Below are 24,263 nucleotides of genomic sequence, written 5' to 3' on the forward strand. Positions count from 1 at the left end.
AAGAAAAGCATATCAAAGAGCTTAAATGAACTATTTCCAGAGCACAATCATAAAAGGGGGAGAGCATAGAGCATGAATGAGTACCTGTTACAGGTAGCATGCATTCACCATGATGGGTATGTAACCTAAAATATGACATCTTGGCTGCAAAAGCAAGAAACTGATAGAAGCTAGATTTTTTGTAATTAAGAGAGTAATGGACCATTACCTGTAGAATTGGCAAAAAACAAAAAAATAAAAATTTTTATTTAGAAATACTGGTAGCTAGAGGTAAATTTGATGGTCAGGAATAATGATGTTTTAAAGTCTTAGTTATAAGGGAGAGAAGGAGGTAGAAAAGGAGGAAGGAAGAAAGAAAAAGAAATGAGAAAGAAAACAAAGACAAAGGATGAAGTTCCATTTTTAAATTCTGTCAATCTTGAATGCAAGAGTGCTACACTGGACTTTAAATAAGTTAATTAAGTATTAAAATCAATCATCTGAAAGTCTTAATATTTAATATTGGTTAGATTGTATATCAAAGTAGTTTTATTATTTATTTACTCCAAACCTTTCCAGAATACTTCATCTGACAACAGGGGGTCTGTTTCTCACAAGATAAATGCATTTACACTGCCAAATAAATTATATATAAAAGCGTTTGTCTTAATACACGTCATTCAATATTAAAAATCACCCATTGGTAAAATCCTGAAACCCTAATTCATTTTTACCAACCACACAATTGTATTATTCAAGTGCTGTCTATTAAATACCTCAGTGTAGGTATAGGACTACAATGAGGGTCTACACACTGAGAGCAATGATCAAAAGAAAATTAACACAGATTTAATCCTTATAATTAACAGGCTATTAGAACAAGAATTTTAGGGTAAACAATCCACTATAAATATACCAGATTCACAAACGATACACACAATCAGAAGTATGTAGAATATACGAAAGGTTCACAGGTGGGCTTAAATATTTTATATTACAAAATAGGAATATGTTTGGTCTTTCAATATCCAAATGCTATAAAGTAATAGAACGTGCCACTTGTGACCATATAAACAAGAGGAAATTGAGCATTATAAAGAGTTAAAGTGGCCTGACAAAAAGCTCTCCAGCATGTATGCTCATATGGTTTCAGAGCTCTCTTGAATACATGCTCACAAAGCAAAGACTGGGAAAGCAGCTCAGCCTAGTAACCAAGCGTTTTGTTTATTATAGCCTTCCATTGCTATTGCCGTATTTTATATGTATAGACACCACCTCTAGCCTTTACACTATTCGGTCAGCTTTTCATAAAATCAAGAGAACTACAACAATTAGGAGTTCAGGAAGAATGAGCAAAACAAAATGAAAAGAGAAAACAGTCACAGTAACTTGGTCAATTACGTTAAACTGGTGATGAAACTAAGAACAAGGAAAAGAAATAAATGGCTACTCTTCGCATAAGCATCACATCAAATCAAACATTTTGGTCAAAAAACAAACAAAAAACATCCCTTTGGTGCAAGCCTGGGGAGGCCTGAGTTGTCTCCAGAAGCCTATGAGCAACTGTGAGGAGATTCGTCTAAAAGTCCATGGGGATCTTATATTTATCCCTTGGCTATTAGTAAGGGGTAGGGCTGCGAAACCCAAAGAAACTTTACTAAAAACAGTACTTTTAATTAAACAATAATAACAGCAAAAACATAGCATTTATTAGGAAGCAGGCACTGTTTAGGCACTTTTACTTTTCAACCTTACAATTCCTCTGTGTGGCAGACACTCTTCATTATCCCCTTTTATGATTAGGCAACCACAGAGAAGTTAGAGAACTTAAAGTCACAGAGCTGTTAGTGGCAAAACCACCTCAGGATTTACAGGATAAAAAGTTTTCTTTATTGTTATGTTAAATATAATGCACAGGCAGACCTCAGAGATACTGCAGGTTCGGTTCCAGACCACCGCAATAGAGCAAGTATCGCAATAGAGTCACTGGAATATTTTGGTTTCCCGGTGAATTGGTAAGTTATGTTTATGCTATACTGTACTCTATTATGTGTGCAATAGCATGTCTAAAAAATGTACATACCTTAATTAAAAATACTTTATTGCTAAAATATGTTAATGCTCAGCTGACAACACAGGGTTGCCACAAACCCTCAAATTTGTTAAAAAACACCATGATCTGCAAAACACAATAAAACGAGGTATGCTTGTAAGGCAAAGTATTCTAGTTTACTTTTCTCCCATACAAGCTTTGCAAAATCTAGGATTAAAAGCTCAATAGGCCCTTTATATTTACAGGGTATATGTGCCCTCCCAAATCACCATCTGAGAATAAATGTGTATCTAGCGAGAAAAGAAAATAACAAGAAAGCTATGGATGCAGACATAGTTTATATACGCCTCAGCAAAATTATAATTTATGAGTAAGCCACACGACCTTTGGAGTCACTATCAAACAGCCAAAATTGTGAACTACTTAAATCCCGCAATGCTATGATTCATGTTACGCCAATCACTGCAGTTCCAAGTAGCATCACTGAGGGGAGGCCAGCTGCTCAGAAGCATCGCCTGATCCTCTCTAGCCAAAGGAGCCTACACAAAACATCTATACTTTCCTCCCTCCGCAGTTTCATTCATACCTCTTTCCCTCCTGATGAGGCCTTTCCCATTCATTTTTCTAAATGCTAGACATAATTTGAACACCCATCTTTTCCTCTGTAGACCAATGCCAGAAGTCATTTCTCCCTGCTCCTCCATAGCAGTACTTCCCTCATGTGATGGACCACAGGAGCCTGCAGGACAATATTAAGCCATAAATACTAGCAGTTAGAATATGAAGAACTACGTTTGTTCTAAATACCTTTTGGTCAACAGCATTAGTACAGATTTTTCCTACAGAGAGAAGGTATGTAATTGAAGACTTCAGTAGAAAGTAAAAATTTTTGATTCAAGTTTTTGCTTCCCCTCTGTAGTGTGACCACTCCTAACCCCCTAATTGTAGATTCATCTCTCACTGACACTCTGGCAATATCCTCCCCTAACTGGTCTCCCAGCTTACATTCTTCCTTGCTGCTGTCAACAGTGTTGATTGCCTTTCCGACAAAGTTCAAATTTTGTTCGGTCCAAGTGCTCCTGGAGAGATACCCAGGGGGGTAGTTATAATTGGTCTAAGCCAATCATGATGGTCCCATTTCCTGTGTCAGATTGGCTGGGATGAGCCATTCGATGTGAATGGAAGTTGCCCAAGGGCTTCTAGAGGTTTTTCTCTAAATTACAAACGTATACTCTTTTTTTTTTTTTAACATCTTTATTGGAGTATAATTGCTTTACAATGGTGTTAGTTTCTGCTTTATAACAAAGTGAATCAGTTATACATACACATATGTTCCCACATCTCTTCCCTCTTACATCTCTCTCCCTCCCACCCTCCTTATCCCACCCCTCTAGGTGGTCACAAAGCACCAAGCTGATCTCCCTGTGCTATGCGGTTGCTTCCCACTAGCAGTGGATTAACCAACCTAGATTCACCCTACCTCTAGCCATCTTGCTATAGGTAATAACAGAATCCTTACTGTATAACCCAACTGAGATTTCCTGTTACTGCCAGATTTCACAGCCTAGCATACCCACCTCCTACAGTCCATTATCACACAACATCCAATGCGATTTTTTTCCATTGTAAACTGTTTCCCAACGTACTTAGCATAAAATCCAAACTCCTGTGAAGAGGCCCTGAATCCAGACCCACGCCTAACCCTCTGACCCCACTCTCCCCTCGGTCAGGATACTCTGGCCACACAGGACTTCTTTCTGCTCCTTAAACAAAAATCCAGCTCAGTGCCACTTTAGGTCGTCGCACAACCCCATCTCCTCTGCTGGGACGCTCCGCCCCTTAATATCCTTCAGTTACCTGCTCACATTCAGGGCAGTGCAGAAAGCTGTTCCTGGAGCATATCTAATCCACTGGCAAATCTTGTTGGTCCTACCTTCCAAACAAAATCAAGCATTAGGCCGTTCTGTACCACAACCACCCTGACCCAGGTCACTGCCAACCCCGGCACGGACTATTTAATTTCCTCCAATAGGGCTCCCTGTTTCCAACCTGGCTGGTCATCTACAGTCCATCGACCCACAGCAGCCTGTGTGATCCATCTAAGATTTTAACTCAGCTCGTGCCTCACCTCTGCTCAAAGCTTTCCACTGGCTTCCCATCTCACTCGGAAGAAAACAAAAAATCTTCACCGGACTCCACAGGATCTTGCCCCCAGCATCGCTTTTTTTGAGCTTTTACCCTACAGCTCCCCCTGCCCCTGCCGCTCAGGTTCTCCAGCCCTAATGGCCTCTCCGCAGCTCCTCACATGTGCTAGGCAAGTTCTTGCCGCCGGGGGCCTTTGTATAATACTTTCCTCAGTTCCTAAACACTTCCGTGAGGTATCCATCCTCAGAGATGGCTCTCCCACACTGCCTTTCAAAGTCCAGGTTCAACCGTCACCTCATTTGTTAGGTGACCCATGATCACAGGGCCACACTCGGCACACACCCTCCCTTACTCTTCATCCCATTACCCAGCTTTACTCAGAACATGTATCACTACCTCACACAGTACACACTTACTCGTGTTTTGTTTAGTGTCCATCACCCCCTATTATAAATTCTATGAATGCAAGGGCTTTACCTATTTTATGCACTTCTGTATCTCCCATACCTGGAAGGTACCCTTATTTTTTTATTATGGCATTCCTGATAGTTTGGACGAATCCAATAAAGTACAATGAGAGAAGCCTAATTTGAGTCCCAGTTAGTTATTAATTTAAATCAGTTTTTCAAGAATTCCTAGGTACATGTTAGGGATGTATATTAGCACAAAATACATGAAAGAGACTAGAATTAAAGATATTTGAGAAGACAGATCCCATAGAACGGACTAGAAATTAGGAAGATCCTCTAATAAGAATTACTCTAAAGAATCAAGGACCGGTCCCTCTGGGTGAGAGACAAGACCCCGGCTCTCTTCTGGGAGAGCCTGCGGCAGCTGAACAAACACTCGGTGGCGCTGCTCAGAAACACAGCATGCGAGGAGACAGCCCAGGTTCCCTGTAGGCCAACAGGTTCTCAGACACCCCCCACCCCCCCACACACACACAGACACACACACACTCTTCTGCCACCTGCACGCACCACACTCTACAGTGGCCAAACTGCTCCCTTTTAACATTGCCCATTGGTTAGAAATGCTCCACGGAAGCCAGGGAAGACCAAAGACGGCAAGAAATCCGCACATTTTACCCAACCTGTGATCCGTGCTCTGTGAGTCAAACCCAACCACTTACTGAAAAAATAACCCATGTCTTGTTCAGGGCTGGAACCAGAAGGTTAGCGGCTCAATATACTAGTACAGTGGGTGAGAACTGGCATAAGCCCTTGCATTTCAACTGTAAATGCTTAGATTTTGAGAAATTTCTGAGAAACTAGTAACATATTATTAACTGTTATGTCATATGCAAGCTTTACAAAGTTAGCCATCCCACAAATAAACAACAAAAGGACCACACACAGGCCAATGATGAGAATATGTCATAAACCTGTGACTGCGATTAATCAAATTAATGAAGTTCCTGACAAAAGTTAACCACTGGAATTTCTAAGTTTCCTTATATAAATTACCAAAACAAACAAAGAAAAAAAGAATAGTATTTCAATGATAAAAGTAGAGTTTGAAAGTATTTTAGAATAACATCTGGTTTATATTTGACATCAATAGATGATATCTTGTGGCTAATATTTAAGCCAATTTTATTAAAAATACACAAAGACAAAGAAGGTATGCTATACAACTAACTCTATATCTCCTCTTGTTTTGAAAGATTTGTTTCCTTTTATTTCAATTATCTCAATTATCTTTCTCTTCAGAAGAAATTAAGTTCTAGCTAAAAGATATTTTTTCTATTTGTCAATTTCATGTAAGACCTATCTCATGACTAACATGAGAATTAAATAAGATCACGTGTGGGAACACATACCAAAAACTGTAGCGGAACCAAGGTTCTGCGTTGTAGTTTACTGACAATAATAATCAATATTAACATTTTTTATATAAGATAGCAGATGTATGATTAACTACATCTTTTTAAGGTTATATTGATACCTCTACTAAGTAAAAGTGGTGCAGACTGTAAGTAGAGAGCAAGAATTATCTGGAAGAGGGAGGCAGGGAAACATCCTGTGGGAGGGCTCAGGGGAGACACAGGACGTGCACGTTCCATCCAGAGTCCTGAGGAGTCAGGCTCAGCTTGGTTGATAATCAGGCTCAGTAAGTAAGTGGAGACTATATGTATAAGGCTTGACTTACAGACCACACTAAGATCCTGAGCTGTTTCCTAAGGACAGTGGAAGCTACTGAATAACTTTAGGTAAAGAGGAGAGAATGCGGGCTGTGGCTTCTCCACATTTACTCTTTCTTCAGCTATACAAAACTGCATCCCTCAAAACTTCCACACATATGGCTCCTCTGTCTGGCATTACTTTCCTCGCCTTCTTTGCTTAACCAACTGCTACCTGTCCTTAAGATTTAGCTCAAAAGTCACTTTCCCCCACCTTGCTTCAGACGCCCATTTACCTTGTGTACAACTCCACACTAAAGTGAACCATTCTTCAGTATAATGGTTGGTTTTCCACTAACCTCTACTCTTTCTAAGGATAGAGGACGTGTTTTATTCATCTATACCCCAAGGTACGAATATACAAGCACTTGCAAAAATCATTATTCAATGAATCAACAAAACCCGAGACACGATTTAGTATAATTCCCAGATATGAGGACTAATTGAATTATACTTGCTCCTATACATAAGCATACAAATTGGCCTCACAGTATGTCATAGGAACAAATACTGCCTTAAATTACACTGAGCTACAAGAGCTGAGCTATGCCCCATACTGTTTAATATGACCTAAAACACTCATTTAACAAATACATGTTGAATACCTACTAGGGGCCAAGTACCACAGCACTGTGCCTCAAAAGAAACGCAAATTCAACAAGCAGTGAGCTTAATTCTATATACTACTTGGTGAAAATTACCACTGTGATACTGTATGTTACAACAGCACTGAAATGTAATACTCACTTCCAACCATAACTTTGGACATTCTCACATCAGATAACAAACTAGATTACTCAGAATGTTTTCTTTTCCACAAAATCAAAAACCTTTTTGAAATGTCAGCCTTGAACATCATAAAATTATACAGAATGATGAGGAACCAAGCCTATAGTGCATATAAATATGAGAGCATATTAGACTGCATTTAATTACCAATTCAAACAACAACCTGATCTAACCTTTGACAAGTAAAATAAATGTTCTGAATAATTTAACTAAAGCAAACATTTGCTGTTAATGCTGCTAATTATAGTTAAGAGCTGGAAAGAGAAGGGGAAGAGAGATGACGAAGGGAAGAGAAGGGGAGATGGAATTTTTTTAATTAAGGTTGAGATCTGCAACTATTCTTTGAAACATGATTTTTTTCAATGAATTCAATTCACATAAAAGGGCAAACTCAGTTGAGCAAAGTTGCTTTATGAATACTCAGATAAAGTAACATTTATAGCTGATTAGAAAGCTCACTCTTTCAGCCAGTAAAAATCACTAGACTATCATGGGGAGGGGAAAACTAGGTACAGATGAATTAGGGTATAACTGCCCCCACTTTCATTCAAGGGGCTCAAAGTTTAGTGAGAAAAAGCTGAGGAAATAGGTTGCCAGCCTTAGCATTAATTAATCAATTGAAATAATAAAAATAAAAATACAGATGCCCAGTTTAATCTGAATTTTAGAAAAACAACAAAAGCAATATTTGGAACATGCTTAAACTAAATGTATTCATTACTTATCTGATTGTCCACCCTGTGTTTTATCTGACAACCCTACAAGTAGATAAATGAAGACAAGTATTTATGGGAAAATATGTGGTATATCCACTGTAGGAGCTCCAGGATTAAATGAGACCAAAACTCTCAAAAGGTGAGATCCCCAAAGAACTCACCCTCAGGCAGGAAAGAGTTGTTTTTCCAGAGCTGCTATCTGATTGCTAATGGGAAAGACCAAAATATACTGCACAGATGGACAGCTCCAGCCCACCGGAACTTGTTTTTCAATTGTCCTAAGAAAAGGAGCTATAAAAAAAATACAATAAACAAATGAACAAACAAATGTCTTAATGGAAATCATCAGCTACTAAATAGCAGAAAAATGAAACACCCTGACAAAAATCCAAGAGCCACCGAGGACCCTGCTGAGTGGAAAGAGAGTACAGGACTATTCTTATATTGAGATTATTATCTTTACCCCTGAGAGGAGGTGCATTTAGAAATAAAAAATCCAAAGAAAATTGGATTTTGTTAATTTGTTGAGACTACTCTTATTCAAATATATAATCTTCTCATTTGTGTATTATAAATGTTAACTATGATTGATACTGCACAAGAATCTAAGGTATGATAAGCTCTTAGTGTAGCCTTAAATTTAAAATAATTATTCAATAATGCGTAATGTGAAGACAAGTTATACTCCATATGAAAACTGCCAATTTAACTGATTAGTGACTTCAAAAGGGACTACCCTATTTGCTCATGTAGTCTAAGCTTCCACATGAGAACCAAGAAGCCTCAATATGAACATGAAAATGTTTCAATTATAGTAGAAGATCATCATTATTAATAGAGGCAAGAAAAACTCCAATTCCCCAACTTGATGACATATAAATATACATAGATTTTATATAATTGATAACAGAAAATGGCAATCATTTAAAATATTAAAACTTACCATAAAATAATGAATATGACTTGAGGGTTTCTCTCAGAATCTTTGATATCCAGGTTGATTGTAATTGTTTCATCTTTACCCAAAAGATATGTGTGCAGGTAACTTCTGTATGTGTTCTAACACCAAAACCATTTAGATGTCCATGTAAAAACACTGATATATATGTGTAGCTTAAAAATGTAAACATTATAGGCTCTCAAAATAAGAATTAAAATATTTAGGTTTCACTTTTATGAGAGGGAAAGTTTCAAGCACTGACAAAATGGAAGATGGATAAAGAAGAAAGGGCTAATTATAAAGACAGAAGACAATACATAGCACTCACATAATATCTTGATGTCACAAACACTATGGCTATACTAAAAAAAATTTCAAGACATTAATGCATACTAAAAAACAAAATAATTCCATGAACTCCATATAGAGCCAATGAAGGCCTGAAAGGGTTTACCAAAGGGTACAACTAACAAAACTGTATAAATACATAGATAATGATGTGGGTACACAGGGACTACAGAGGAACTACACAAATCCTATCCCAATCACCAGAGAATTTCACCAGCAAAAATAGATACCTCTTCTTCCTGTGTATATGCTTTAGGCAGAAGATAGCAGCACGCTAGCTCCAAAATTTCATTGAATACCACAAAAAAATGTTTAAAAATACATTAAATTAGACGTGTATAATTCTTGCCATACTGATTTAAATGAAATCATTGTATAATTTTTAAGACTTTGATAATTTGCTCCTAAACTTCGGTAAACAATTTAAAAGTAGATGACAAACTTCACGCCATGCTTTCCTATTTGTAAAACAATGACACAGTCATTTGGAATTACAATGTGCTATTTATATACTGAACGAGACATATAGATATCTGAAGGCCCTGAAAACTGTGTCAGGCCTGGAAATTTTGTCCTAGTTTCTAACGGGAATAAACAGGATCAAGCACTTTAAGTGTTATTATTACAAGTAATTTTTTCCTATAAAAATAGAGGCTTTCAACACCAAATAATTTTCCCCCACAAGCCCAAATATACTTTTATGTGTACATTTTTACGAAGTCTTCCTTAGCAAAGAAATGTTTTCATGCTATAACTTTTAAAACTATAAATGTATATTTTAAATTTCCAGGATTTTAAATCCTACAAAATCAAGTAAAAGATTAAGATGGCCAATTACTCTTAATACAGTAGGAAGATTCTGCTGAAGTTGTGTAAAGCTCTAAGTTTCTAACCAAATATTTGAGAAAGGTCACTACTTATTTAAATGCAGTAACTTAATATAAGTGGTCAAAGCAGTAAATTTACAGAGTTTAATTATAAAATACACTTGTATGGCCTATTCTCTTTCTCATATTCAGAAACTAATACTTTGCTTTCTAATATAATATGCGTTATTTATATACAGCATGTACATCCCTTGAAACACCAGCATTATTCCTTACAAAATTTTTCTAGTGATTTACTGACAGAGAGCCTTAGCACCAAAAAAGAAAAAAAAGTATGAAAACGTTACTACTAGAATTTAATATTGGACATGGTGAGTGAAATTCTTGATATATTTCTTTAAAGCGTCTCATTTCAAAAATAATTTTATTAAGTACTCTACAGAATTTTGTGCAAAACAACAACCGTGCGCCCACATGGCAGGGCACATACATGTATCTACAGTCAAATAAGCAACCAAATATAAAAATGGATCATAAAACGATTTTCATTAGAAGCATGTGAACACAAAACTAAATTTCGAGATATACTTTATTAACATTTAATGTAATCTTATTTTGAGGACAAACCTAGTAATTTTACTGGATTTTAAAACTTCTAAACTGAAATTTCAAAAGTGAAATTGCTGGATTAAATCCTTTGCCCATCGCTAACTCTAATAAAATACTGTCAAACTCCTATCCAAAGTCACTGTTCCAAATTACGTGTTGATGTGGGAGAGTCCCCAGTTCTTAGTATCATGAGCCATTTCACTTTTTGTCAGTCTGAATGTTATGAAATGGTATCTCACTGTGGTTTTAATGAGCATCTCCTTGACTACTTGATGGGAAATATTTTCATTTATTAGTCAGGGTTCTCTAGAGAAACAGAACCAATAGGAGACCAATATAGTACTTCATACTATATAAAATAATATATATATATGTAAAATAGTATATATTTATATAAAGATATAGAGAGAGAGGTATTTATTATAAAGAAATTGGCTCTCATGATTATGGAAGCTAGAAAGTTCAATCATTAAAATGGGCAAGCAGGCTGGAGATTCAGGAAGAGCCAATGTTCTAGCCTCTCAGACAGGAGGAGACAATGTTCTGGTTTAAAGGCAGTAAGAGATGATGATATATATGAAGTCCAAGTCATTGCACTGTAGAATTCCTCTTGCTTGGGGGAAAGGTCGGCCTTTTGTGCTATTCAGGCCTTCAACTGATTAGATGAGGCCCACCCACGTTGCGGGGGCCAATCTGCTTCCTACCCATTTAAATATTAATTTCATCCAAAACACCCTCACTGCAATACCCACAATAATGTCTGAGCAAATAGCTGGGCACCCCATGGCCCAGTCAAGGTGACAAATAAAATGAACCATTCACATCTCTTTACTGGCCATTTGAGTCTCTTTTTCTGAGTGCTGACAGTTCATAGCTTTTGCCCAGTTCTCAACTGGGCTGTCTTTTGCTTAATGATTTATAGAATTTTTTAAAAAATCATGGATATATAATAATTCTAATACTGTACTGAAAAAAAAAAGTATAATGCACATTATTAGTCAGGTATACTTTAAATGGTTCCCATATGGTGAATTATATTGCAGGATGCATTCTGGAAAAAACTGGTTTAAAGAAAACCACATTTTCCCTGTGCACGTATGGTACAATGAACAACAGATTATGCTCCTGAACAAGAAAGAAACAGAAATAATTACGATAATACTTTGTTCAATGTCTTTCTCTGTGCTAAGAAATGTTTGCAGAACTGATGACTATTAATATTTAACTGAATGCTTACCAAACTCCAGACACGATGCTTTATGTTATTATGCCATTCCATCTCCTCAGCAGTCTTATCAAAAAGGTGGCATTATTATCCCTATTTTGTACAGGTGGATATTGAGGCTCCCAGGTTAAGGACCTCAGCCCAAGGTCACACACCGAGTGGCTGGGACATGAATTCAGACGTTTTTAGAAATTCATTAATAACAAACAAACAAAAAAATTCATTGCAAGACATCCCTCCTGGCTTCGCACCATGTACAGTGGCACTGGGAAAGGAACCTAAGGGAATAAAGAAGGAAAAGAGACAACATTCTTGCTATCTTGACACTAACAATCTGCCAGGAGGTAGAATATGGAAAATATATAGACCTGGTAATAAAAGACAGAACGTCACAGCAAAGGAGATATATTAAAGGAGCTCTAACCCTAAAAGGTCAAGGGATAATTACGAGGGACTAAATAGACTTCATGGAGAAAGCAAACTTATCTAGGACAGGCTCTGAAGGAAGAGTAACATTTTGACTGGCACAGATGGGCGGAGAGAGCTGAGCAGAGGTCAACTCAAGAAAGATTGTTCCAAAGGCAGCAAAATGAACAGCAAAATAGTAAATGCCTAGGTTTGCAAAAGGGAAATCTGTGATGAGAAAAAGGCAGCTGCAAAACAGACACATAATGTTATAGCACACAAAATGCAAATTATTAACAACAAAGCTTTATATTTGAATAGCACTTTGCACTTTACAAAAACTTTCACATATACCATGTGATCTCAACAGGAGTGACACTGTCCTTGAGGGGATGAAAATTGGTTATTGGGGTGGGGTGGGGGGAAATGTTAGATATTACAATGGCTTATGGCCCTCCAACAGGCCACAGTACATAAACAGACACGCAGTGCATCTGTGTACATCTGTGGCACTAAAACGTCAATGTGAAAGGAAGATGATTATGGGGACATTTTTTTAAAGATTTTTTTTAGGGAAGCAGTAATGAAAAAAAGGTTGATCATCCCAACCATCTAGTGGGTAAGAAGGGTAACAGTCCTCTTTTTAAAAAGTACATGAGAAAAATAAAACTCGAAGAGTTAAATGAATGAATAAAGGAGAGCATCAGGTAGCTCACAGCAAAATGAAATGTTACTGTGTATACGAATACTTTGGGGGGATGTGTGTGTGTGCGCAACATAAAATAATGTGCAACCCCACTCATAATTAAAGAAATGTCAACTAAAAAATCTTGATGTAATTCTCATCAAATTTGCCAAATAATAAAAGGTGGATAATACCTAGTGTTGATAAGGATGTGGAGAAATATGCATTTTGATTTTGATTAACTTGATTATAGAAGCGCAAATTTTTGAAAAGCAATCTGGCAACAACTATCAAAATTACAAATGCATATACCCTTTGGTTCAGCAATTCTACTGTGAGGAATTCATCCTACTGACATACCCTCTAGCCAAATCCATGCAGAAAGAGGTTGACTGTAACAGCCAAAAACTATAAACAACCTAAATATCCATCAATAAGGAACTGGTTTTATAAATTTTGGTAATCCGGAAATGGAATAACACAGAGGCATTAAAAGTGTAAATTCACTGATGTAGAAAATATACAAAGGATACTGAAATCAGCAAGTAGCAGAATATATATAGCATGACCCCCATTATTTTGTAAAAATATATACATATAAGCTTGCTATGCATGAGGAAAGATTCTTCAGTTTAGAGCCCTGTGTATGCTTTAAAAAAACTAAACCATGAGGATGTATCCTATAAGAAATATTTGCTCTTAAAAACATTAAAATGACTTGTTCAAGTTCATACGATTAGGAAGCAGAGCTATTAATAAAATTCTGTTCTTTCGACTCATAATCCACTTTATATTTCGTATTATATTACTTGATAAAGCTTACTACTGTTCAGAAAAATCCATTTGGTTAACTAAATATGGTAATGTCTGTGGTTGCAAAATGCCTACTGAAATATAAATACACCTAACAGGTTCTCAATCCCTTTCATGACCTACCCACATCTATCTTTCTAATCTTCTTCATATCTTTTCATTCTCTAAAATTTTTTCCAGTGTTTTTCCTACCTCTCTCTATTTATTTGGGCAACTAGCCTTGGTCAAGGAAACCTATCCCAACCCATTCCTCTCTCTGAACCTTCCTTTTTTTTTTTTTTTTTTAAACTCTTCTATTCTCATGGCTTAACAAAGAATAGATAGTAAATACTGTCAAATTAATGAATAAATATCCATCAGACCCGATCCCACTAATCACTTCTCGAAGTTCATCTCACATATTCCATTCTCTCTGAAATGTTTCCTAACTCCTTTTCATTCAATTTTAAACTGATAAATTGAATAAATTCAGAAATTGGATCATGTAAAAGTCAGTCCCCTATTTCTACTTCAAATGAGAAAAAAGTAAGTGCAACAGAAGGTTCCTTTCTTCTAAGAGAACGAAAGGGGAAGAAGAGCCCAGAGAAGAGGCCCCAGATGGCACCAGCACCACGCTTTACCATTCCTGCAAAAGGAAGCCTCCAGCCTAACACTGTTGACACCAGGGACAGAGTCACAGTTTCTAGGCTCAAACTGAGAAAATGTCTTTACTAACTACCTGACCTTAGGCAAGTTGGTTAAATGCCCTGTGCCTCAGTACCCTCAATGTAAAAGTGGGAAGTACACATTTCACAGGTTTTGTGAGGATTAAATAAATATCCCTGAAGGATTTACAACACCTGAAACATTCATAGTAAGCACTCAATAGCTGTTAGCTATTATTGTTATTACCATCACTGTCACACTGTCACCGGTCTGGTGGATATATTTACTCAGCTAGGTGATCAGAACAAGATCAAAAACAAGATGGTGGGCTTCCCTGGTGGTGCAGTGGTTAAGAATCCACCTCCCAATGCAGGGGACACGGGTTCAAGCCCTGGTCCGGGAAGATCCCACATGCCACAGAGCAACTAAGCCCGTGCGCCACAACTACTGAGCCTGCACTCTAGAGCCCGTAAGCCACAACTACTGAGCCCGCATGCCTAGAGCCCGTGCTCCAGAACAATAGAAGCCACCGCAGTGAGAAGCCCACGCACCACAACGAAGAGTAGCCCCTGCTCGCGGCAACTAGAGAAAGCCCATGCGCAGCAACGAAGACCCAACGCAGCCAAAAATAAATAAATTAATTAAAACAAACAAACAAAAAAAAACAAGATGGTACTTACAGTTCAAAAACACAGATCCTTTGAGGGTCCCATTAGATTTGTTCACTACCTTACACATTAAAATTAGATTTCATGTCATGTTTTCTCAATATGTCTCTTGAGGAAGGAAAGAAGGTAGTAAGCAGAAACTGGAGAAAGCAGGGGTGGCACAGGTGTAACATACATTCAACTGAATAAATATCTGTTGAATCCTCCCGCGTGCCAGACACTAGGCTAGAAGATAATCATTTTGTGGTAAACAAGACAGTAAAAGTCTCGAAGAATTAATATTCTAGGTGAAGGCAAATACTAAGTCAAGGAGAAAATATAGTTCGCATGTCAAGTAGTGTCATATGTTATGAAGAAAATGTAAAGAGGATGAGGACACAGAATGACAGGGCAGGACTGAGAGCTTATTTGAGAGCCGGGAGCTTATATAAGAAACTGTAGTCTTGGAAGGCCCCAACCCAGAAAGTATATAATTCAACAGGAACAAGTGTACAAATACACACTTTATCTTCAGAATCAAAATACCAACCACAGGGGGTGGAAAGGGTTGATGGTTACAACTAAGCTCATCAGCAACAGCAAAGTAACTAGAGCTCATTTCTCTCTCTGGAGGAAGTGATCATAATTTAGATTAAAGGAACGCGAAAGGAAGTACAATATTTTAAAAGGAATAAGCATGGGAATTAACCCTTCCCCTCACAGCCTCTTCATTCTCTAGTTCCCCAAGGCACTCTTGCATATTTCAATATTAGGCATAAAATATTATCCATCAGCCAAGCCTTTTACCTAGAATACTTGTATTTGCTTGGAAACTAAGTGGACAAAAATCTCCTCCAATTATTTACCTAAGTTCAAAAACATTCTCAATTTTTTTCATGAGGAAAACTCATTTTTTACATTCCAATAATACATAAATCTGTTTTTTCCTTACAATTCAAAGATAAAATATTTAAGACAGAGCACTAGCTTATTTGACCTATTAATGCCAATATATAAAGAAAGCAAAAATATTGAAGCCTGAAACCAAATTTAAAAGTATAAAGTATAAATATCATTAAGTAAATCCAAGACCTTGAGTTGTTTTTGAGTAAAGGACAACCGTCGAAGGTCAGGAGCTCCCAGCCCAGTGTCTGGCATATCAAGTCCTAATAAGAGAGAACTAAGGGGGAGGATGAACCCATGAATGAGCTGGGAAAAGAAAATTCTGGCGCCAACTCACCCAATCTCCGCTTCATGGGGCACAAAGGCAAAGCAAAATCTAAGTCTCTTCTTTCATTGATTAAAAATATTGCCCTTCCTAAAACCAATTTTAGCCAGAAACTGCTAATGGTAAGTATGAATTGGATAAATTTATTAATAGAATCAGTATAAAAGAGAGTTTGTGAATTGTCTAATACGCCATTAGGCCCTTAATGGTTATCAGCCCTCTCAGCTGTGGAGGTAAATGACAAAAGAAAGTTTAGTCAGCTCTAGAAATTCTTCTGGATTTTGGTTTCATGTAGTATTATGCTTATGCTATTGTACTTTTTTTTCCAGAACAATTTATAAAGCAGATAAATCTGTAAATCTAGGAACTCAGTGTATGTCTGTTTCTCTCCTTCTCTGCTCCCCCCACCCCCATACAGACACACACACACACCCTCTTCATTTTACTTCATAGTGAAGTACCTTCATGAAATGGAACTTCTAAAATATACTATCTTCTACCTATATAACCAAGATCAACATTGTATTTCCTTAAACCCGTGGTGAAGTTTTCTACAGCAATGGCAAGGAGAAGTAGGTAAGAGTTAGTATACAGACTCTCCTCCCTAAAGAAATAGAGCAACAAAGTAAAAGATGGAAATGAGGGCTGCCCATTCTAGAATTAGTACAACTGCACAGAAATAAATAGCTTACTTTAGAAGTTTTCCATCTTTCAGGATACTAAAGCATTATTTCTAACACATTAGGTGAAGAAATTTAATGACTGATGCAAAAATCTTAAACTACTCAAAAATGTCCATATTCTCTTCATTAATGGAAAACCAGTCTGATGCATAAAAGATACCTCTTAGGATAGAAGCATGTCTCCTATCTAAACGGTATTAAATGTACATGGATATAGGTCAAAGGATAAGGAAAATTTAACTAGAACAGAAAATCTGATTCAGATTCAAATTAACATCTTCCCCTTACCTCTTCCTTCTGGCAGTACTTGCAAAACCTGTAGCAACAAACTATCACTTCATTATCTTCCCACAAGACACTGGTTTTCTCTAACACTTCGCAATGCTTCTAAGATAGCATATCTGACATAACACCTCCACTTCTGTCCCACACTTAACAAGATAAAGAAAAGGAAGAAAGAGAGTAGACAACGTTGGTGTTAAAAGTGCGAGAACACAACCCTTCGTGAACATTCAAATTAACTATAGAGCCCAAACCATTTTCACTACTTTCCCATATAGGCATCTGACATGTTCTGAGTTTTCCGTTTAAAGTACTTAATACACTGTAGGCTCATTCATTCTGTGTTAACTGATGGCAATCATTAACCAATGGTAGGAGAACCAGTCCCATTTAAACTAAAATATTACTAAAATAAAGCACAGTAATTAAAAACCCCATGGTGGTTGTTTTAATGATTTTTGTTTAATCAAAGTTGAGTAATCAAACGCGGTCTTTGAAAAAGGCTATTTTTATTTTTTTACCTAAATAGGATCCCTCAAAGAGGGAGTAAATGGTAAGTCTTCAATTCAACTACCCAGTATCAAACTGTGTAACACATAGTGTTTAAGCTTTCTTCAGTGATAGTATTAAAATGAAGATGTAACTGATTAGTTCTGCCTGCTTTGTAATAATACCCAGAATCATGTGTAGTGATCTACATGCAAAAACATGCAAGATTTTCAGGGTTGAGCCACGAATTAAACCTAGAGATCAGGAAGTGCACGTATTTCTCTCCAACCAAATCCACTCACAAGGCTGTCTCCCAACAGGTTTATTTCAGTGCTTCTCAGTGTCTGTGTACCTGCGGACAAGCGTTCAGAGGGCAGGAATCGGCCCATACACTGTGCTTTCACGGCCCCAAGCACAGCTACATTTGCACATGATGCTTACTAAATCCTAGTTGAAAGGCATTTGACAATACAATTGCTGAAAAATTCAATGTTCACCCTGCATGTGAAATCTTGTGCCTTGTACCTTATGATTTCAGCAGTGCCATGTGTGCTGTGATAGTTAAGGGCCTGTCAGTGTTTCCATTATAAACTCTGGTTTTCAGAGGTTTGTATCTTGGCCTATAAAAATAGATTCCGGTCTGTAACTTGGCATAGAAAGTACTGGTATCAGCCCAAGAGAACATTTTTTGTTCCAACGATTAAAATAAAAATCTGTTTAGTAGTTTTAAGTTAAGAGAGTGTTAAAAAAAAAAAAAGGGGGGGGAGTATAGAATGTTTTTAAAAACACACAAAAAACCCAATGCTCTGTGCCTCACTCACTGCTTCATTTTAGATTTTGAAATGATTAACACAATATAAACCAATGATACTGCGTAAATGAAAAGCCTAAAAAGGGTTTTAATTAAAAACATTATGGTCTGGGACTTCCCTGGTGGCGCAGTGGTTAAGAATTTGCCCGCCAATGCAGAGGTCACAGGTTTGATCTCTGGTCCAGGAAGATCCCACATGCCGCGGAGCAACTAAGCCCGTGCGCCACAACTACTGAGCGCCTGCGCTCTAAAGCCCGGGAGCCACAACTACTGAGCCCACGTGCCACAAGTACTGAAGCCCGCGCGCCTAGAGCCCATGCTCCGCAACAAGAGAAGCCACTGCAATGAGAAGCCCGTGCACCACAACGAAGAGTAGCCCCCGCTCACTGCAGCTAGAGAAAGCCCGCGCCCAGCAATGAAGACCCAACGCAGCCAAAAATAAATAAATAAAATAAATAAATTTATTTAAAAAATAAAAAATAAAAAAAAAAAATAAAAGCATTATGGTGGATACCAAAAAAAAATCATAAATTTTTAAACAACTACATATGTAGGATTTCAAATAATCCTCACATTTAAAGACTGTCCAAGTACTCACTGACGGTAAACCAACACTATTTCAAAGATATGTTTTTCCAGATATGTAAAAATTACTTTCTAATGAATCACTAAAATGTAGATTTACTTCAGATTAGTGGAAACAAATCTTCAATTCTATCTTCAATTTATGCAGCAAGAAATTTCTAAAACAAATTATAACAAATGTAAGAAACTCTGAAGTAGTCTTATATACTGTTTACTAAAACTTTAAGTTTTGTGGATTTTTTTTTTTTTTAGCTTAACATAGATGTTTCCTTCAAAAACATAATGCTGTTACATAACACTGCTGCATCTTTCAAAAACACATTTTTGAAGTAATAACTTATATCTGTTATAGGGGGTATAAATTGGTACAACTGCCATGAAGGGTAACTTGGCAACAGCCATCAATTATATGTGTGTATATATATACACTCATATATACACACACACACACACACACACACACACTCTTTGTCCTTGAAGTTACATTCTTATGAAATTATGCTATGAATATACCTGTATATATGTGAAATTATAGATATAACTTAAACACACAATAATATTCCTCACAGAATTTTTACGATAGCAAAATGTTGAAACTAACCTGAATGTCCATCAATTGGGGACCTGTTAAATAAGTTATATTGTACATGCATACAGTGGTATTACCATCTAGTTATTAAAAAGGAATAAAGAAGAAAAAAACCTACAAAAGAACGATGTATTGATACAGAAAGACTTCCAAGTTATAATAAGTGAAAATAGCAAGGTCCTATGTTACTATCTGTAGAAGGAGAAAAAGAAGAGGGAATTATTATATATATATACTTAGAGAGAGAGAGAGTTGTATATGCTTTTGCAAACAAAAAACATTTCAAAAAAGATACACAATAAACCAACAACAGAGATTAATGTTTTCCACAAAAATACTGTAATAATTTTGGGTGGCATTCCTAATCAAAATCTCTGTATCAAATAATATAAGGAAAATCATAGGAGAAAGAAAAAATAACTCTAAGCTTGTATAATTACTGAAAACAATAAAATTAGGCATTATACCTACATTCAGCCCAGTGGTTCTCAAATGTTGGTGTATACCAGAATCACCCAAGGTCTCAGTAAAACAAAGAGTCCTGGACTCCATCCTCAGAATTTCTGATCAATAGGTAAATCTGAGCTGCTGGTCCAGGGACCATACTTCTAGAGAATCTGTTCTAGATAAGTGACTACCTGTACAAAATTGTACATAAAAACCCACCTGGTACAACATTATAATCTAGTTATTACCAATAATATTTCAATACTAATGCTTGTTTTCTTAAAACAAGAAGTCTGTGTGGTGAGGGTGGATGATGATGTAGATTATTCTAAACAAGGTGAAATAAAAGGGGAATTTAGTTCTATTGTACTTTTGAAACTTAGCCTTCCATCTCCACTTCTGCCACTAGATGGACATCAGTACAATGATTAGCTGTCAATTTGCATATATAAATTGAAAAATAGTAAAATAAATTGAGGTGAAAATTACGTCACATGGTATTAGTTACAAAGGGACATATAGCTGTGGGTCCCTATACTGACATATTTCTTTTTTGTTTATGACTATATTTATTTTTTGATTAACTGTATGTGTCATTAGCCATTGGCTGTAAACCATACCAACTTCAAATAGAGGTGTTACGGGTTGATTTATGACCCCTCAACATTATATGTTTAAGTCCTAATCCCCAGTGCCTCAGAGTGTGACCTTATTTGGAGACACAGCATTACGAGGGAAAGTTAAAATGTCATTATCAAGGTGGGCCCTCATGCAATATGACTGGCGTTCTTATCGAAAGAGGAAATTTAGCCACATACAGAGGGAAGATGATGTGAAGACACAGGGCGAAGGTGATCATCTACAGTCCCAGGAGAGAGGCCTGGAACAGATCCTTCTCCAGAGTGCTCAGTAGGAACCAATCCTGCTAACTCCCTGACCTCAGAATTCTAGCCTCCAGAACTGTGAGATAATACATTTCTGTTGTTTCAGCCACTCCGTTTGTGATACTTTGTTATGGTAGCCCTAGCAAACCAATACAAGATCTTTCTGTTTACTTTTTTTCACTTTAAAAGGTTGAATGACTACCGTAAGCAACACATTGTGTCAAATGCTGAGATCACAAAAATGAGTAATATTTGCCCTCAAGGAGCTTACAGTCTAATGGTTTATTACTTAAGAAGACATGAATGTTCACTATTCATTAACAGTGAACATTCATTAAGATTTCAGCATTTTTTTCAGAGTTTATTGATGCTTGATTCAATGAGTCACCAACAAAAAGAGACACCAGCACTGAATACTACTTCGTTTCTATTGTCAACCATAGAACCGTGTCAACTTTCTAACTGGTCTCTCCAACCCAGTGTATACATTACTGGCAGCGCCCTTCCAACCAGCATCCTTCATGCAATTTCCCTGATCCAAATGTTTCAATAAATATCTTAAAAGAACATTTGCTTTTTCCCATTTCAAGTTCTAGTCAGTCATACCTCTCAATAGATGTATGTAACGTCAAACTAATTACTTAAAACCATTGATTTAGTCTGCACCTAGAAACCTGAAATGGCTTTAAAAGAAGCAGCAATTATTTACAATGAACAGAAGGCGTAGTAATAAAGTATCATGTAATACACTTGTGTATAACTATTCCCCTTCATATAATTTCTCACAAAGTTCCAACAAAGGATTATCTCAAATTCTGAAGTAGTGAGGGTACAATGTGACAGCTGTTCTTGATTTGTGGATGCTTCATAAAGTACCCACGGCTATCGTGGAAATCCTATCTCTAGATTCCAGAAGTTGTATGTAAACTTCTCCTGGAGCTTGTATCTTACATAACCTGCATTTTATGTTGTGCACTGGGACTTACAAACAGAGTCTCAATTACAAATGAAAACTTAACTTTGAATTTCTTGCCATTTTATTATCAAATGTCTCAACAACTGAATTAACAATTATACATATAGCTATCCATTTGTTTTAGCTTTATAAAAACAAACAGCATTCAACTGCCAGAGAAAAATAATTGTTAGTACTAAATTTTCTCTAGCATTTCTCCTCCCTTCTCCTTTCCTCTCAACAGAGTTCACATACATGGTTTAGGAATCCAACCAGGCTGCTGATAAACCTCAATTATGTTACAAGTAAATAAATTCACTAAGTAAATAAATTTCACACCTTCAAAAATTATTAAAGACTATTTCTTGGCCTCTTTGTACATACCACTCGAGTGCCACTATTTCTTTTAGGCCGCAGAGAGAACATCTCTTATTAGTCCTACAATTAAATGATTCAGCAACCCGCCACACTATCTTTGCCTTTAACAGTTCCAATCAGTAGCAGATCTAGGTGTAATCAACAGCAGCAGGGGGCTTTGGGAAGCAAAACAAAACAAAAACAGTAGGAATCTTTACTAGAATATAGTAATTGATAAAAGGGAACATTATAGGCTATTTTAATCCAAGTTAGTCTAAGATAATAGAGTCTGATTTTATAATCAGAAGTCAAATAAGCAGGGCAACTTTTGAATATCTGAACACAGAACAAATTTCAAACAGTTAATAAGGTTAAAATAAAAGGGGACTGTTTTCAAAATGAATCTTCTCAGTCTCGGAAGGGTCATTACTTCTGTTTTGGTTATTTAGCACCCATTTAGCTGATAAATTAAAGCCCTCCTTACCTCCTACTGCTACCATGCCTAACCAATTTCATATGATATAAAATTAAAGCGTAACTGGCAATGCTCTTACTCCTCCTAAGAAATGCCTAGAATTTTACCAGCAACATCAGGACAGTCTTAAAATGTAATTTAGCAAAATGTTCTCATTTCTTTCATTTTCCTATTTTTGATTCCCTAGCCTAGAGTATAGGGGTGGTAGTTAAGTGCTGTGGCTGGTGTCACTTAATAGCATGCAGGTAGCACAGTGATATATTTACATGAAAAATCAAAAGCCAATGATGGTATGATGGGATGACTACAAATTTTAACTCTACAAAAATTCGCAAATGGAAATGTTACCATAGTAACCACCTGATCATTGCACATGAGGATAGCTGATTTCATGATCTAATTCTATAGCTGTTTCTTGCAATATGTGCAACGAGACATCTACGACACTTCAGTTCTTCTATTTCCTTACACTGCTCTGAAGAACAAGATGTGAGGGATGTGGCTGAAACATTTATTTACAATCTTGTCCGATTTTTCTTTTACTTCTTTTAAATCTTTCAAAACATAAAACATTCAAAAAAATCAGTTGGCTAAGATTTAAAATATCTAACTATAGAATTCTGTATAGGACATATTCCAACCCAGGGTGTTAGAATTTCACACAGCAGGAAACCAGTGTACCTAATGGCAATCATTTCTCATTCTGAAAATAACTTCAAAGTTATCAGCAACTATGCTTTTACCTCAAAAAGCAGTGTTTTGTATTGTAAAAGGAAAAATACAAAAACAAAAACAAAAACACATTGTGCATCCTCCATCCAGAAAGTACATTAAGACAAATGTTAATAAAAATCATTATCAGTAAATTGACATTTGTCTTGAAAAGATGCTTTTCATAACAATCTTTCTAGACTTCTCGTAGCTATTGTTGAGGGAAAAAATTGCATTAAACATAAACATGGGAGGGAAAAGAGAATGTTGATATTAATTTGTTCCTCCCTGTAACAAAAAATTTACTATATGATTAGAGCTCTGAATATAAAAATAATTTACACTGAAAAATAATAAAGCCATTCACTTATCAGGGTTGACAGAAAAGAGGATATATGTGCATTAGATAAACTATTTAAAATATACATTTAAAAAATCACTTTCTTGGCCCCTTAAAGTATAAATTCTTCAGTATACCTAAACGGAATTTCCAAAAACTTTTCAATTATTCTACTGAAAATTATTTCGAACAGCATTAATTTGAATAACTTTGGTTATCAATTATAAACCATTGCAAAGAATGGGTGTGTTTTTCTTAACACTTCTATCAAGTGGAAATTTCTCTTCCATATCTAATTTGTACTGTTTGACCAAAACAGAAGCAGGTGTCTCTTCATTTTCCTATTCAGTGAAGTTGACTACTAGTCACAAAACATTTAAAAGTTATCTAAAAACGAATCCTTATTAATTTCAATGGGT

At 36.4% G+C, this 24,263-nt stretch overlaps 1 protein-coding gene across 5 annotated transcripts in view; it reads right to left on the reverse strand.

Annotated features, from left to right (window-relative positions):
• TBC1D5 (TBC1 domain family member 5) overlaps positions 1-24,263 on the reverse strand; it is a 542,652-nt gene that overhangs the window by 350,366 nt on the left and 168,023 nt on the right. The window contains exon 1 of one of the 5 annotated variants that reach the window (XM_061194721.1): positions 8,026-8,077. The exons of the other annotated variants lie outside the window; for them this stretch is intronic. The gene's annotated coding sequence lies outside the window, so the exon portion shown is untranslated. Of the gene's footprint in view, positions 1-8,025; positions 8,078-24,263 lie in introns of those variants that run through there. 5 annotated transcript variants of the gene reach the window in all.

The sequence above is a fragment of the Eubalaena glacialis genome, chromosome 6, assembly GCF_028564815.1.
Source record: "Eubalaena glacialis isolate mEubGla1 chromosome 6, mEubGla1.1.hap2.+ XY, whole genome shotgun sequence".
Lineage (NCBI taxonomy): Eukaryota > Metazoa > Chordata > Mammalia > Artiodactyla > Balaenidae > Eubalaena > Eubalaena glacialis.